Below are 12854 nucleotides of genomic sequence, written 5' to 3' on the forward strand. Positions count from 1 at the left end.
TCTATGTCTGTTCATCTCCACTTGTGGCAGCAAATCAGCAACTAACCAAAATATAGCCCTCTCCTTGGAAAGTGTGACCTTCACAGCTCCATCAAAGGGTGCTCTGGAAGTCTGTCAGGGTGAATGAATGTCCCATCCTAACGCTAGCTCATGCAGGCCCTCTACTCTAACAGGACTACTAAATCTCATCAAACTCTTAGTGGAGACCGTTTTCATAAATCCTCTGGATAATTCTCATGACGGATGGTGGTCTCTCTCACCACCTCGAAGTATCTTCTAGTATTATCTACCTTTCTCTCCCTCCTGCAAAATCCCTAACCTTTCTTTCTCCATATTTTTGCCAACCCTCTCTTCCTCCTCTCCTAAAACTCAAGCGGGGTAATGTTCAATGACTGACCCTCTACCTGCACTCTTGGTCCTAGTCTTGCCTACTCTCTCGGCAACACTGCTCCATCAGCAACCACCAGCCCTTTCCTTCATGTTCAATTTTCCTCCCTTTAGTACATTCCTGTTTCAACAAAGATGACATCTAATGCCATTTGCAATTCAAAGCAATTCAGCAACAAAATAAAGCAAGCAGCAGAATATGGCTGTTAACAGAATGGGCTCTGCAGTATTGGACTGCCTGGTATTTAGTCCTGGCTCTACCGCTTACCAGCTGTGTGACTCTGGGCAAGTTACCTAGCCCTCCTCGGCTACAGAATGAGAACAATAGCACCTACACCTCATAGAGTTGCTGGGAGGATTAAATGAGATAATACTGACGAAAGTACTTACAACGCTGCTTGCCCACAGAACTCATTAACTGTTATGTGCTGGGCAACAACATTTTGACCAACGACAAAGCACATATACAATGGCGATCCCATAATACCAGATTTTTACTATTTTTCTATGTTTAGACACACAAATATCATTGTGTTACAAACGCCTGAAATATTCAGTACAGTCACATGCTTACAGGTTTGTCCCCTAGGAACCACAGGCTATACCACGTAGCCTAAGTGTGTAGTAGGCTATCCCCTCTAGGTTTGTGTAAGTTCACTCGATGATGTCTGCACAATGACAATCACCTAATGACACATTTATCAAAACATCCCTGTCAGTAAGCAACACATGACTGTATTTCATTGTCTTAAATTAGTATTTGTTTACATTATATATTACATTTTATTCATTTATAACTATATATGCCACCATACCAATGCTTTTGCACCAGGACCTTAAAGATTGAGCACTGAACGTCTATCTCAGAGAGACTGCTCTCTTGGACAACAAGAAACTGCGGTGTGGTGGACTTGTACATGTTTTTACCAGTGCAAACTTAAAAGCCATACTGTCTTTAGAAACCTTGCCTTTCATCCCTTCCTCTACTGAGACAATCAGCTCTTCTTTAGCCCACAGAATCTTCCTTTTTCCTTGATGCTTTCCTTAACCACAGGTAACCCAGCTTCTGCACTCCTGCAGCTTCTTCTTTAACAGTTGGTCAGGGTCTTTCTGAACAACCAAACTCAATGTCCAGTCTCAGTTCTCACCCTCCCTGACCTCTCTGAATTTGGTACTTTCCACACTGACTCATTCTCCTTGTCTGGGACAGCTGATATTGAACTTTTCAGGTCCCCTCCTGTTATCACTGACCTGGTCTTTCTCCTTTACCATTCCTTCTCTCACTTCTTTCGTAGGAGCTCATAGGAGCTTTCCCTAAACTGCCTCACTCCTACTCCCTCTGCCACTCCAGGTTGAGGCCCTCAAGGACTCACAGACTACTACTCTCCTCCCACCCTCTGCTGACAACTCATCATTACTTTTCTGCCAATCACAAGCTGACATCAACACTCCCCATAAGTAACAACGGCCAATGCCTGAGGATCATTTATCTCATGTATATACCAGATGCTAGGTTACATATTTTATGTGCATTCATTCAGTTGATGTGAATAATCATATAATATCCCAAGAGACAGTGTTGTTATCGCTACATCTTGCAGATGAGGAAACTGAAAGATTCAGTAACTTGCTCAAGATCACGTAGCTAGAAATTGCCAAGTCAGGATTCAAATCCAGGTTAGCTTGACCCTCTCTAAATCATCTGATGGTTCTGCTCCAATGGTAAACTCATTTAGGCCCTACAACGAAATCCACCCAAGTCATTCCTTCCACGAAGCTTTATTGAGCATGGTGCCTAAAACTGGGGAACAGGGTATGCAGAGAGAGAGAGAAGGCTGCACCCGCCCTCACAGGGCCTTGCAAAATCAGCTTCTTTCCATTACCAGGTATTCAATTCTGGACGCATCTTGGACTCAACACAGTCAATTACATTTTCAGTTGATACAAACACACACAAACTTTGACTCTTTCTAGTATACTGTCCCTAACACAGCCAAATTCCATAAATTTAGCTCATGTTTTTTCTTTCCCTTGCCTACCTGCCATCACCCTAAGCTGAGAATTTCTTTCTTCTCACTTGAACTACTACCTTGGTCTCCTTCTTGTGTCTCTCAAAGCAGCCAACAGGCAAATATTCCTAATGTTCCAACCTCACTGAGTTACTCTCCGGCTTAAAAACCTTAAAGGGCTCTCTACCACTCAACTACCAAAAAAAAAAAGCTAAAAGTCTTGTTTAACTCATACCAACTTGGGACTCCTCCTGGCTCACTGTGCTTGTGGTTTTTCAGCCAAACTGCACAACCTGCTGGTCCTCAAAGGTACCTAACACCTGCCCTTCCCTAAAAGCCTACCTAGGTAATTCAGCATGCTCCAAGCTCTCTCAGTTCTGCTAACCGTCTGCTCACCCTTCTAGGCCCTGCTCAAGTAATATTCCCTTGCCTGAGGTCCTCCCTCTTCTCTTCACACTCTCAACTCTACCAATATAATGTTTTTGCCTTTCTGACCATATCCAGCACATATTAGTCAACTCCCTAGATGAAGCACAGGGCCCAACACATAGTAAGGCTCAGTAAGTATTTGCAGAATGAATAAAAACTTGAACTTAAAGTCACTTAAAATTGTTTTCCAGAACAAAGATTGGTAGGAATTCAGGAGCACTTCTATTTTTTTTTTAAGCTGGGTGCATAGGGGAAGAGAACACTACAGAAAATCCAAATTCATGTTTAAAAGTATGTGAGAGGTCAGGGAGAGCAGAGATTTCTTTAGTAGAACTGGTATTTCCCTTTGTTTGCCACATATTATTTTTTAAGTATCTTGTTACAAAGACAAGTAATGAGAATCATCAGAGGTCTCTATTACTTCATTACTCCCCTTTTCTTACATTTACAAAAGTATTTTGGGAGGCCGAGGCAGGCGGATAGCTTGAGCCCAGGAGTTTGAGACCAGCCTGGGCAACATGGCAAAATCCTACATCACTATGGAAAAAAAAAAAAAAATTAGCTAGGCATGGTGGCACACCTGTAGTACCAGCAACTCGGAAGGCTGAGGTGGGAGGATCACTTGAGCCTGGAGGTCATGACTGCAGTGAGCCAAGTGAGATCCTGTCTCAAAAAAAAAAAAACAAAAAAACAAAAAAGAAAGAGAAAGAAAGAAGGAAAGGAAGAAAGAAAGAAATTTTATTTTATAAACATTCATTTGTTTCTTTCGATATAATAATCTGTTAAAATATAGCCTAGACCTAGATTATTTCATTTCTGACAGCTTAACTGGCATGTGTCAAATTCCTTAACAAAACTAGATATGAAGCAGAATTTCAGCTGAGATAGCGGAGAATGCATCACGATCAAGTGCTAGACCATGTGAAATGGAAGCATTAGTCATTTCCCAATGTCCAAATGTAAAATTCAATGAGGAAGGAAACAAAAGCTATACTTTCTGTTAAGCCATATTTTCATTTGTATGGTGTCTATGACCAATTATTGGTATCACGGGCTGAGTATCCCTTATCTGAAATGCTTGGACCAGAAGTGTTTAGAATTTCAATTTTTTTTTCAGTTTTGGAATATTAGCATTATACTTACAGGTTGAACATCTCTAATGTGAAAATCTGACGTCCAAAATGCTCCAATGAGCATTTCCTTTGAGCGTCACGTCAGTGCTCAAAACGTTTTGGATTTTGGAGCATTTCAGATTTCAGATGTTTGCATTAGAGTTACTCAACCTGAAATACAAACAGTAATGTACCTACTGCTATTTATCCTAACAATCTGGACAAAACTGTTTTATTTATATCTGGAACACAAAACACCTGCACTATTCATTATTTTTAAAGACATGCTTCCCTCTTACTATTTTGCTTAACACAAATGCTGTATACTATATAGATTTCTAGCAATGTGGATTAAAAACATTAACAAAATCTTTTCGAAGACCACATATTTATTTTACTCCAAAAGCTAGTTCATATAATTAGGACCTGTAATCGTGGCCCTTGTTATATGCTATTCTTTTATTGGATAGGCAAAACATAGTGGAGAAAATATATTTTTTATCATTTGTACTTGCTTTTATACTTAACAGATCAAAAGACTTTACAACTGAAACCTCAACTATCCACGTCCTAAGTTAAAACACATGGCAGGAAATGAAGTTTTCCATAAAACAACATTTATGCTCTTCCAGTGTTCAGTGAAATAACAACACATTTGCCAACTTTACTAGTACACATGTTTAATGTCTAGGCAGAGTCAGCATCTAAAAGGAAATTTCATCACACTTATTTAAAAAGCTGGTTTTATGTAGGATATTTTGATGTCACCACTAGTGCAAAAGTCTCTGTAAAGGAAATAGGTATTTCTTTGGAAACCTGGCTAGCTTTCCCTGTTTACTCCTGTTCATTTGTTTTCTGGCTTAAAAGTTTAGGCAAAGCCATGACTAGAGACGACCTAAAACAAAAATGTAGGTATGGTTCAGAGAATTTCAGAATTGAAAGAAACTTTAGTCACTATCAAGAATCATATGTCATTTTACACATAAAGACACCAAGACCCAGAAGCATTATTTAAATGGTAGTAGAGTATCAATCTGATGTGTATGTAGGAATCTGACTAGAAGCAGATTTTACTCAAGTGATTTACTAACAAAGGTAGACACAAAATTCTCCATCAATCACACAATTTAACTTCTTAAATGGCTTATGCTGGTTAACACTATGCCCTAGAATGACAACTAAACTCACTTTACTCTTACCAAAGGCTAACCTGTCCACCTGGGCTGGTCTCCTCTCTGTCTTCTCAAGCCTCCCCTCCAGCAACTATCCTTTCTCCTGCATCACACCCTCTCCACCCTCTCCACCAGAACACACATGAGCTCTAGGATCTCCCACCTCATGTAACATGTAACAACAACAACAGCAGCAAACACTTACAGACATCCTTAGCATATATCAGGCACTTTACATACATTCATTCAGTCAGTCTTCACAATAACTCTAGAAAGCCGATATTATTATATCCCCATTTTACGTATGAGAAAACTGAGGTCCCAGAGCCAGTAAGAGGCAAAGCAGATTTAAATCAAGGCACCTGTGTTCTTTGCGGCTTTTCAAAAAACAACAAACAAAACAAGCCTCTCCTTTAATCCAGCTTTCACCTCATTTCTCTGCTCCCATTCACATTAAAACATTTCACGCTACCTGACTTCAAACTATACTACAAGGCTACAGGAACCAAAACAGCATGGTACTGGTACCAAAACAGATATAGACCAATGGAACAGAACAGAGCCCTCAGAAATAATACCACACATCTACAGCCATCTGATCTTTGACAAACCTTTGAGAAAAACAAGAAATGGGGAAAGGACTCCCTATTTAATAAATGGTGCTGAGAAAATTGGCTAGCCATAAGTAGAAAGCTGAATCTGGATCCTTTCCTTACTCCTTATACGAAAATTAATTCAAGATGGATTCGAGACTTAAATGTTAGACCTAATACCATAAAACCCCTAGAAGAAAACCTAGGTAATACCATTCAGGACATAGGCATGGTCAAGGACTTCATGTCTAAAACCCCAAAAGCCAACAGCAACAAAAGCCAAAATTGACAAATGGGATCTAATTAAACTAAAGAGCTTCTGCACAGCAAAAGAAACTACCATCAGAGTGAACAGGCAACCTACAGAATGGGAGAAAATTTTTGCAATCTACTCATCTGACAAAGGGCTAATATCCAGAACCTATAAAGAACTCAATCAAATGTACACGAAAAAAACAACCCCATCAAAAAGTGGGCAAAGGATATGAATAGATACTTCTCAAAAGAAGACATTCATACAGCCAACAGACACATGAAAAAATGCTCATCATCACTCGCCATCAGAGAAATGCAAATCAAAACCACAATGAGATACCATCTCACACCAGTTAGAATGGCGATCATTAAAAAAATCAGGAAACAACAGGTGCTGGAGAGGATGTGGAGAAACAGGAACACTGTTACACTGTTGGTGGGACTGTAAACTAGTTCAACCATTGTGGAAAAAAGTGGCGATTCCTCAAGGATCGAGAACTAGAAATACCATTTGACCCAGCCGTCCCATTACTGGGGATATACCCAAAGGATTATGCCATGCTGCTATAAAGACACATGCACACATATGTTTATTGCGGCACTATTCACAATAGCAAAGACTTGGAATCAACCCAAATGTCCATCAGTGACAGACTGGATTAAGAAAATGTGGCACATATACACCATGGAATACTTATACACCATGGAATACTATGCAGCCATAAAAAAGGATGAGTTCGTGTCCTTTGTAGGGACATGGATGCAGCTGGAAACCATCATTCTCAGCAAACTACCGCGAGAACAGAAAACCAAATACCGCATGTTCTCACTCATAGGTGGGAATTGAACAATGAGATCACCTGGACACAGGAAAGGGAACATCATACACCGAGTCCTATTGTGGGAAGGGGGCAGGGGGGAGGGATAGCATTAGGAGATATACCTAATGTAAATGATGAATTAATGGGTGCAGCACACCAACATGGCACATGTATACATATGCAACAAACCTGCACATTGTGCACATGTACCCTAGAACTTAAAGTACAAAAAAAAAAAAAAAAAAGAGTGAAGAAAAAAAAAAAGAAAGAAAGAAAAAAAATTTCAAGAGTTACATATGGCCCTGTCTTCACTTTCTTATCTCCTATTCTCTCCTCAACACAATCTGATCAGGCTTTCACCCTCAGTAATGTATTAAAGCCAGTCATTCTGGTCACCCACTAACATCTTTGGTAAATCCAGTGATGACCTCTCAACAGAATCCAGCACAGTTGGCCCCTCTCTCCTTGAAACACTTTCCCCCCTGACTCCAAGAACACTGCTGATTTCCTTCCTGTCTGGCTGGCCACTCCTTCTCCATCTCCTTTGCTGGCCCTTGCTCTTCTGCTTGGCCTGTACCTGTTGACACATTCCTGGGCTGAGTCCTGAGTCCTCTTCCCTTACTCTCTACATGGCCTCAACTTTTCATCTCCAGCAGTAAACTCTAAACTCACATGTCCAATAGCCTGTTCAATTTCCATTTCAAATTTAACACAGCCAACACAGAACTCTTTTTTTCTCCAGCACTGTGCTAGATACTATGATTACAGAGCTGCTATACTGGGCCTTTCCCCAAGGAGCCTCCCTTTCTTTGTAGCCTTCAACTCAAAGCAGAGTTAGTTACATACCCCCAGGGGCCACAGGCCAGCTGCCAGGGCCATCAGACTATACTTCCTCAGGAGTTTTTCTAAGAGCTGTAGTCCAGTCCCCCATATCCCCTACAACTACCTCCAGGCAGTCAGTGCCTGAGGTTTCTCTCCATCCACTCTGCTTTGTCACTGCTGACGGTGTGGTGAAGCCAGAAGTGCCAAGTTGCTCATCCCAGGCTGGACAATCTTTAAAAGGTTCTTTGACCATCAAGCTCCAATAACCAAAGCAAATTACAGGTACAACTGTTGAGAAACATTGCATGTTGAAAAGATGTCCCCCTACCTCAAATTGAAGATGACCACTCTACCGCAATCTCCTTGAAATACATAGGTGATGACCAGCAGAGAACTGTAAAGGTTAGCCTCGGGACATAGTCCACTCTGCAGCTAAGCAGACCATCCCATTCAAACCCAAGCCTCAGCAGATTATAAGACCACAAGCAGATTATGAGCACTGGAAAATCAGCACCGGCAACTGTAGGGTCCCCAAAGGCATCTGCCCCGGGGGCCCAGCCATTTGACTTTATTAACTAACCACTCTGCCATCAGTATCTCCCTCCTTTCTCATGCCTAGTAACACATTGCTCAATTAAACCCTGTCTGTCTAAACAGAGTGCATATTCTGCTGTAACATAAAGGAAAGCTGATTCTATTATCAAAGATCTGAGTTCCAGGACTGAGTCCTTGTTCCTTGAACAAGTCCTTTACACTTAGGACAATATAATTTATCATTCAAGACAGGATAATTTTGGGAATGAAAGTGAGTGCTATTGATAATTACACCAGAAACAAGGGGCATAAACCAGGACTATTTCAGGCAAATGGGAAAGCAGGGTCATCCTAAATAAATCTTTGACTCTTAATCCCCTCATCTGTGAAACAGAAATTAAAATCCCTACATGTCCCTCCCAGAATGGTTAAGAATCAAGTAACAATCTGTTGTATAATCTGGTGCTTTGTAAACAGAAAGGCAATATATACATAAGATACTGTAGGAAAAGACATAGGCTTCTAAAAGCAAACTAGTACAATAGAAAAAGAATTAGACAGTTTTCCAAAATAATTAGGTGCATAAAGTCTTCTGATCTGAGTCCCATTAAAATCTGAGGACAGGAGCTTATCTATCATTTTCAATGCTGTAACCCCAGGATCTGGCCCAGGGTCTGGCACATTTCCAAATGAACAAACAAATGCGTAAGAATTAGTAATTTAAGAAATTCTTTCACTGCCAAACTCTCCCAACAAACTGATGAACAGAGCATATCTTGCTCAGTAGGCCAACAGTCTATAGAGGCCAAGCACGGAATGACCCCTCCAGTAAAATGTGTCTTGCCTGAACAATCCTTACTGCATTACAATATTTCTACCCTTATCTCCTTGACATTTCTAGGGTTCAGACTGATTATTCTTTTGATTCTTAAGAGTAAAATGAATAAAACTCAAACACAAACATTCCAATGTAATTCAATTCAGAGTTCAGTTTCCTCCATCAGCACAATCTCAGACTACTTACAGTTACAGTTCCAAGTAAGAAGCATAAACATCATAAATGGTCATTCAGTAAGCTTTCCAGAGGAAATACAATACCCAAAACCAAAAGAACATTTCTGGGTGAGTATTCCATTTTCTGTCGACTCCAAGAGTAGCAGCACAGTCCTTGAGCCTAGGAATTCTGAGCTGGAGCTTCCCTTCGCCACTGAGAGACATGTCCTAGGCCCTGCTTCCTCTTTGTAAAATCCACATGATGTCGTACCCTCAGGATACCTCATGGACTTCAGTTGAAGAGCAAATAACATGTGTAAAGTACACTCACTATACAAATTAAAGGTAAGAGTGGAAGACGTGACTATGAGAGGCTGATCCAGTTCTGTTATGGCCAAACCTGAGGTGCTATTCATTTCAACCAGTCCAAGGTCCAGGCCCTACTCTACGGCTAGAAGCACCCTCTGGAAATTGGGGCAAGTCCCTAAAGGCCATATACTGCCGAGAAAGTCAGATATCATCTAGCTTTCTCCAGTTCCTCCCAACTCTTTGCAGTTCTTATTCTGTATGGGAGAAGGGAAATTAGAAACAGAGGAGGAGGCTGGGCGCGGTGGCTCACGCCTGTAATCCCAGCACTTTGGGAGGCCGAGGCGGGCGAATCACAAGGTCAGGAGATCGAGACCACGGTGAAACCCCGTCTCTATTAAAAATACAAAAAATTAGCCGGGCGCAGTGGCGGGCGCCTGTAGTCCCAGCTACTCAGGAGGCTGAGGCAGGAGAATGGCGTGAACCCGGGAGGCGGAGCTTGCAGTGAGCCGAGATTGCGTCACTGCACTCCAGCCTGGGCGACAGAGCGAGACTCCACCTCAAAAAAAAAAAAAAAAAAGAAACAGAGGAGGAGGGCCGAAAGCGGTGGCTCATGCCTGTAATCTCAGCACTTTGGGAGGCTGAGGTGGGCGGATCACGAGGTCAGGAGTTTGAGACAAGCCTGGCCAACACAGTGAAACCCTGTCTCTACTAAAAATACAAAAAAAAAAAAAAATTAGCGGGGCATGGTGGCAGGTACCTGTAATCCCAGCTTCTGGGGAGGCTGAGGCAGGAAAATCACTTGAACTCAGGAGCCAAGATCGCGCCATCGCACTTTAGCCTGGGCAACAAGAGCAAGACTCTGTTTCAAAAAAAAAAAAAAAAAAAAAAAAAAAGGAAAGGAAAGAGAAACAGAAGAGGAGAAGAGATGCAACTAAAAAATTCCTGAAAGGTAGTACCACGATTGGATTTGTAATTTTCTGACTTGTGGGCACTAAAATTCTAAAGAGTTTGCATTAACTTTCTTTGGAGTTTACCTAAACTTGGCTCAAAATTAGCCCCTAAAAGTCCCAATAATTTTGTCCTATAAAATTCTGAAATGGAAGAAGGGCCGCCTTGCACCTCTTGCTGACCCCAGGTCTCCCAGGACTTCATACAAGTGACACTCAGCTATATAGGACAGCGATTTACTCTATGAATCGCCAGGGACAAAAAAAAATAAAGACCCATTTCCTCTAAATGACAAAGAAACACTTGAAAAGTGGTTTAAAAAAAAAAAAATAGAAAGCAAGATTGATGGGTTTCTAGTAAATACCAGTCACTATGCAGTGACCATTTCACTCCTGACTCTCTTGACATCAGACGGGGGATTTGATATTTAAAACAAAGTACATTTCCAACAACTTTTTCCTTTGCCTGAAGACAATCAAGGAAAAGACCCTTCTTAAAAAACAAACAAACAAACAAAAAACCCAGAAGAAAAAATTGGAAGATGAGAAAAAAGTATGCCTAAAAGCCAAATCAGAAAAATCACTTGTATTAAATGACGCAAAGAAAAATATAGTTAACACAGATGTGCTCCCTGAACATGCAATTACTTGATTCATCTGCCTTGGTAAAGTCACCAGCTTCCAAAACCAATAAGTATACAAAATACATGTTAACTCTTTTCTTTTTGAGACAGAGTCTTACTCTGTTGCCCAGGCTGGAGTGCAGTAGCGCAATCTTGGCTCACTGAAACCTCTGCCTCCCAGGTTCAAGTCAAAATACATGTTAACTTTTAGTCAAACAAGATTAACTAGGAAACCAGAATCTATCTTGGAAACATCAGTTAACTAAAATAGGTGGTTTTCACACATCTTTTGAATATCTAAATTCTACAACTATTACTTTGATAACTTCAAATTCAGAAGGTATTCAACAGTCTTTGGAAACCCAAGAAGTGCTTGAAGTAACTACCAATTATCTTGCTAATCCAAACTTTACAAATATTCCATGAAAATCAGGTCAGCACAGGATAATTCATTCTTATTTAGCACAATTAATCAAACAGTTGAAGAATTAAACACAAATAAATAATCTATTATTACCAGTTTTCTAAACCTGTAGTTAATTCTTTTATATGTGCCCAAAAAGAAACCAGGGAAATGGAAGACACAGACATTGAAGATTCCTTATATAAGGATGTAAACCATGGAACATTCTTTTCTTTTCTTTTTTTAAAGAGACAGGATCTTGCTCTGCCACACAGGCTAGAGTACAGTAGTACCATCATAGCTCACGTTAGTGACCTTGAACTCCTGGGCTCAAGTGATCCTCCTGCCTCAGCCTCCTGAGTAGCCAGGACTATATGCATACCACCATGTCCAGCTAATTGGTAACTTTTTGTAGAGACTGGGTCTTGCTATGTTGCCCAGGCTGGTCTTGAACTCCTGGTCTCAAGTGATCCTCCTGTTTCAGCCACCCAAAGTGCTAGGATTACAGACATGAGCCACTGCGTTCGAACACAAATTGAACATTCCTACTGCAGACAAGACACAAATAAAGAACATTTTTGGCAGAAAATCTCTAAGCTACATTAGAAGATAACTCTTCTTGACCTACAAACAATAAACTATAGGTAGACTGAAGTCTTTGGAAGCTCTTATAAGACAGCCAAAGCAGGAAAACTGGCTATCTGAAGAAAATGTCAGATGATAAAAAACCGTTTTACAACAGAGGATGTCACTATGATATAGCGTAAAAAGGCTTTAAAGCTATGACTGTTTTGTAAGCTTTTTCCAGCCAAATCAAACTTTATATAAAGGGAACTTTTTCCTGTATAAAGTTCTGATCTTAAGGAACTATGAGAGTGCTCTAATGTTATGAACTGTATCCTGTTCTTATAATGCTCATTTTTAGAAAAACTAGAGAGTTGTGCTGAAGAGAAACAGTTTTATTAGTTGATAATTTTCCAAATTAAAGTTAAAATTTAGTGAATAAATGATATGATTCGGTCATAACATGAAAGAACAAAGGCACGTTCAAAAGAACCTGAAACAGAAGTCAGGTTCAGCAATCAGTCCTGGTTTCACCACTGGCACATATGGCTTGGGCAAGTTACTTATCAAGATTGAACCTCAGTCCCTAATCTATAAAACAGGAATACTTACTAGATCTCTAATAGTCTAGTTCTTTGGAGTTCCTTCCCTTTTTCTTAAAATAATTTTGTTAGAACAGGTTTTCTCTAAGATTAGATATACTTTCATAATACTAGAAGTTTGCTAGAATTTGATATTAACTATTCCATTATCCTCAATATTTATCGAATTCTGTGCTGTCTGACCTTTTGGCTATAGTTATATATCTGTTACATAAAGTAAAATACACCTTTTATAATTTTATTCCAGTTGAACCAAATTAAGGAACTGCCCCTCAGCCC

At 40.3% G+C, this 12854-nt stretch overlaps 1 protein-coding gene and 1 pseudogene across 6 annotated transcripts in view; one reads left to right on the forward strand and one right to left on the reverse strand.

The window, feature by feature from the left end:
• The window catches only part of OXNAD1 (oxidoreductase NAD binding domain containing 1), a 63457-nt gene that overhangs the window by 39978 nt on the left and 10625 nt on the right, over positions 1 to 12854 (reverse strand). The gene's annotated exons all lie outside the window — the stretch shown is intronic.
• LOC111539497 lies at positions 11204 to 12171 on the forward strand (annotated as a pseudogene).

Source organism: Piliocolobus tephrosceles, chromosome 2 (genome assembly GCF_002776525.5).
Source record: "Piliocolobus tephrosceles isolate RC106 chromosome 2, ASM277652v3, whole genome shotgun sequence".
NCBI classification, from domain to species: Eukaryota; Metazoa; Chordata; class Mammalia; order Primates; family Cercopithecidae; genus Piliocolobus; species Piliocolobus tephrosceles.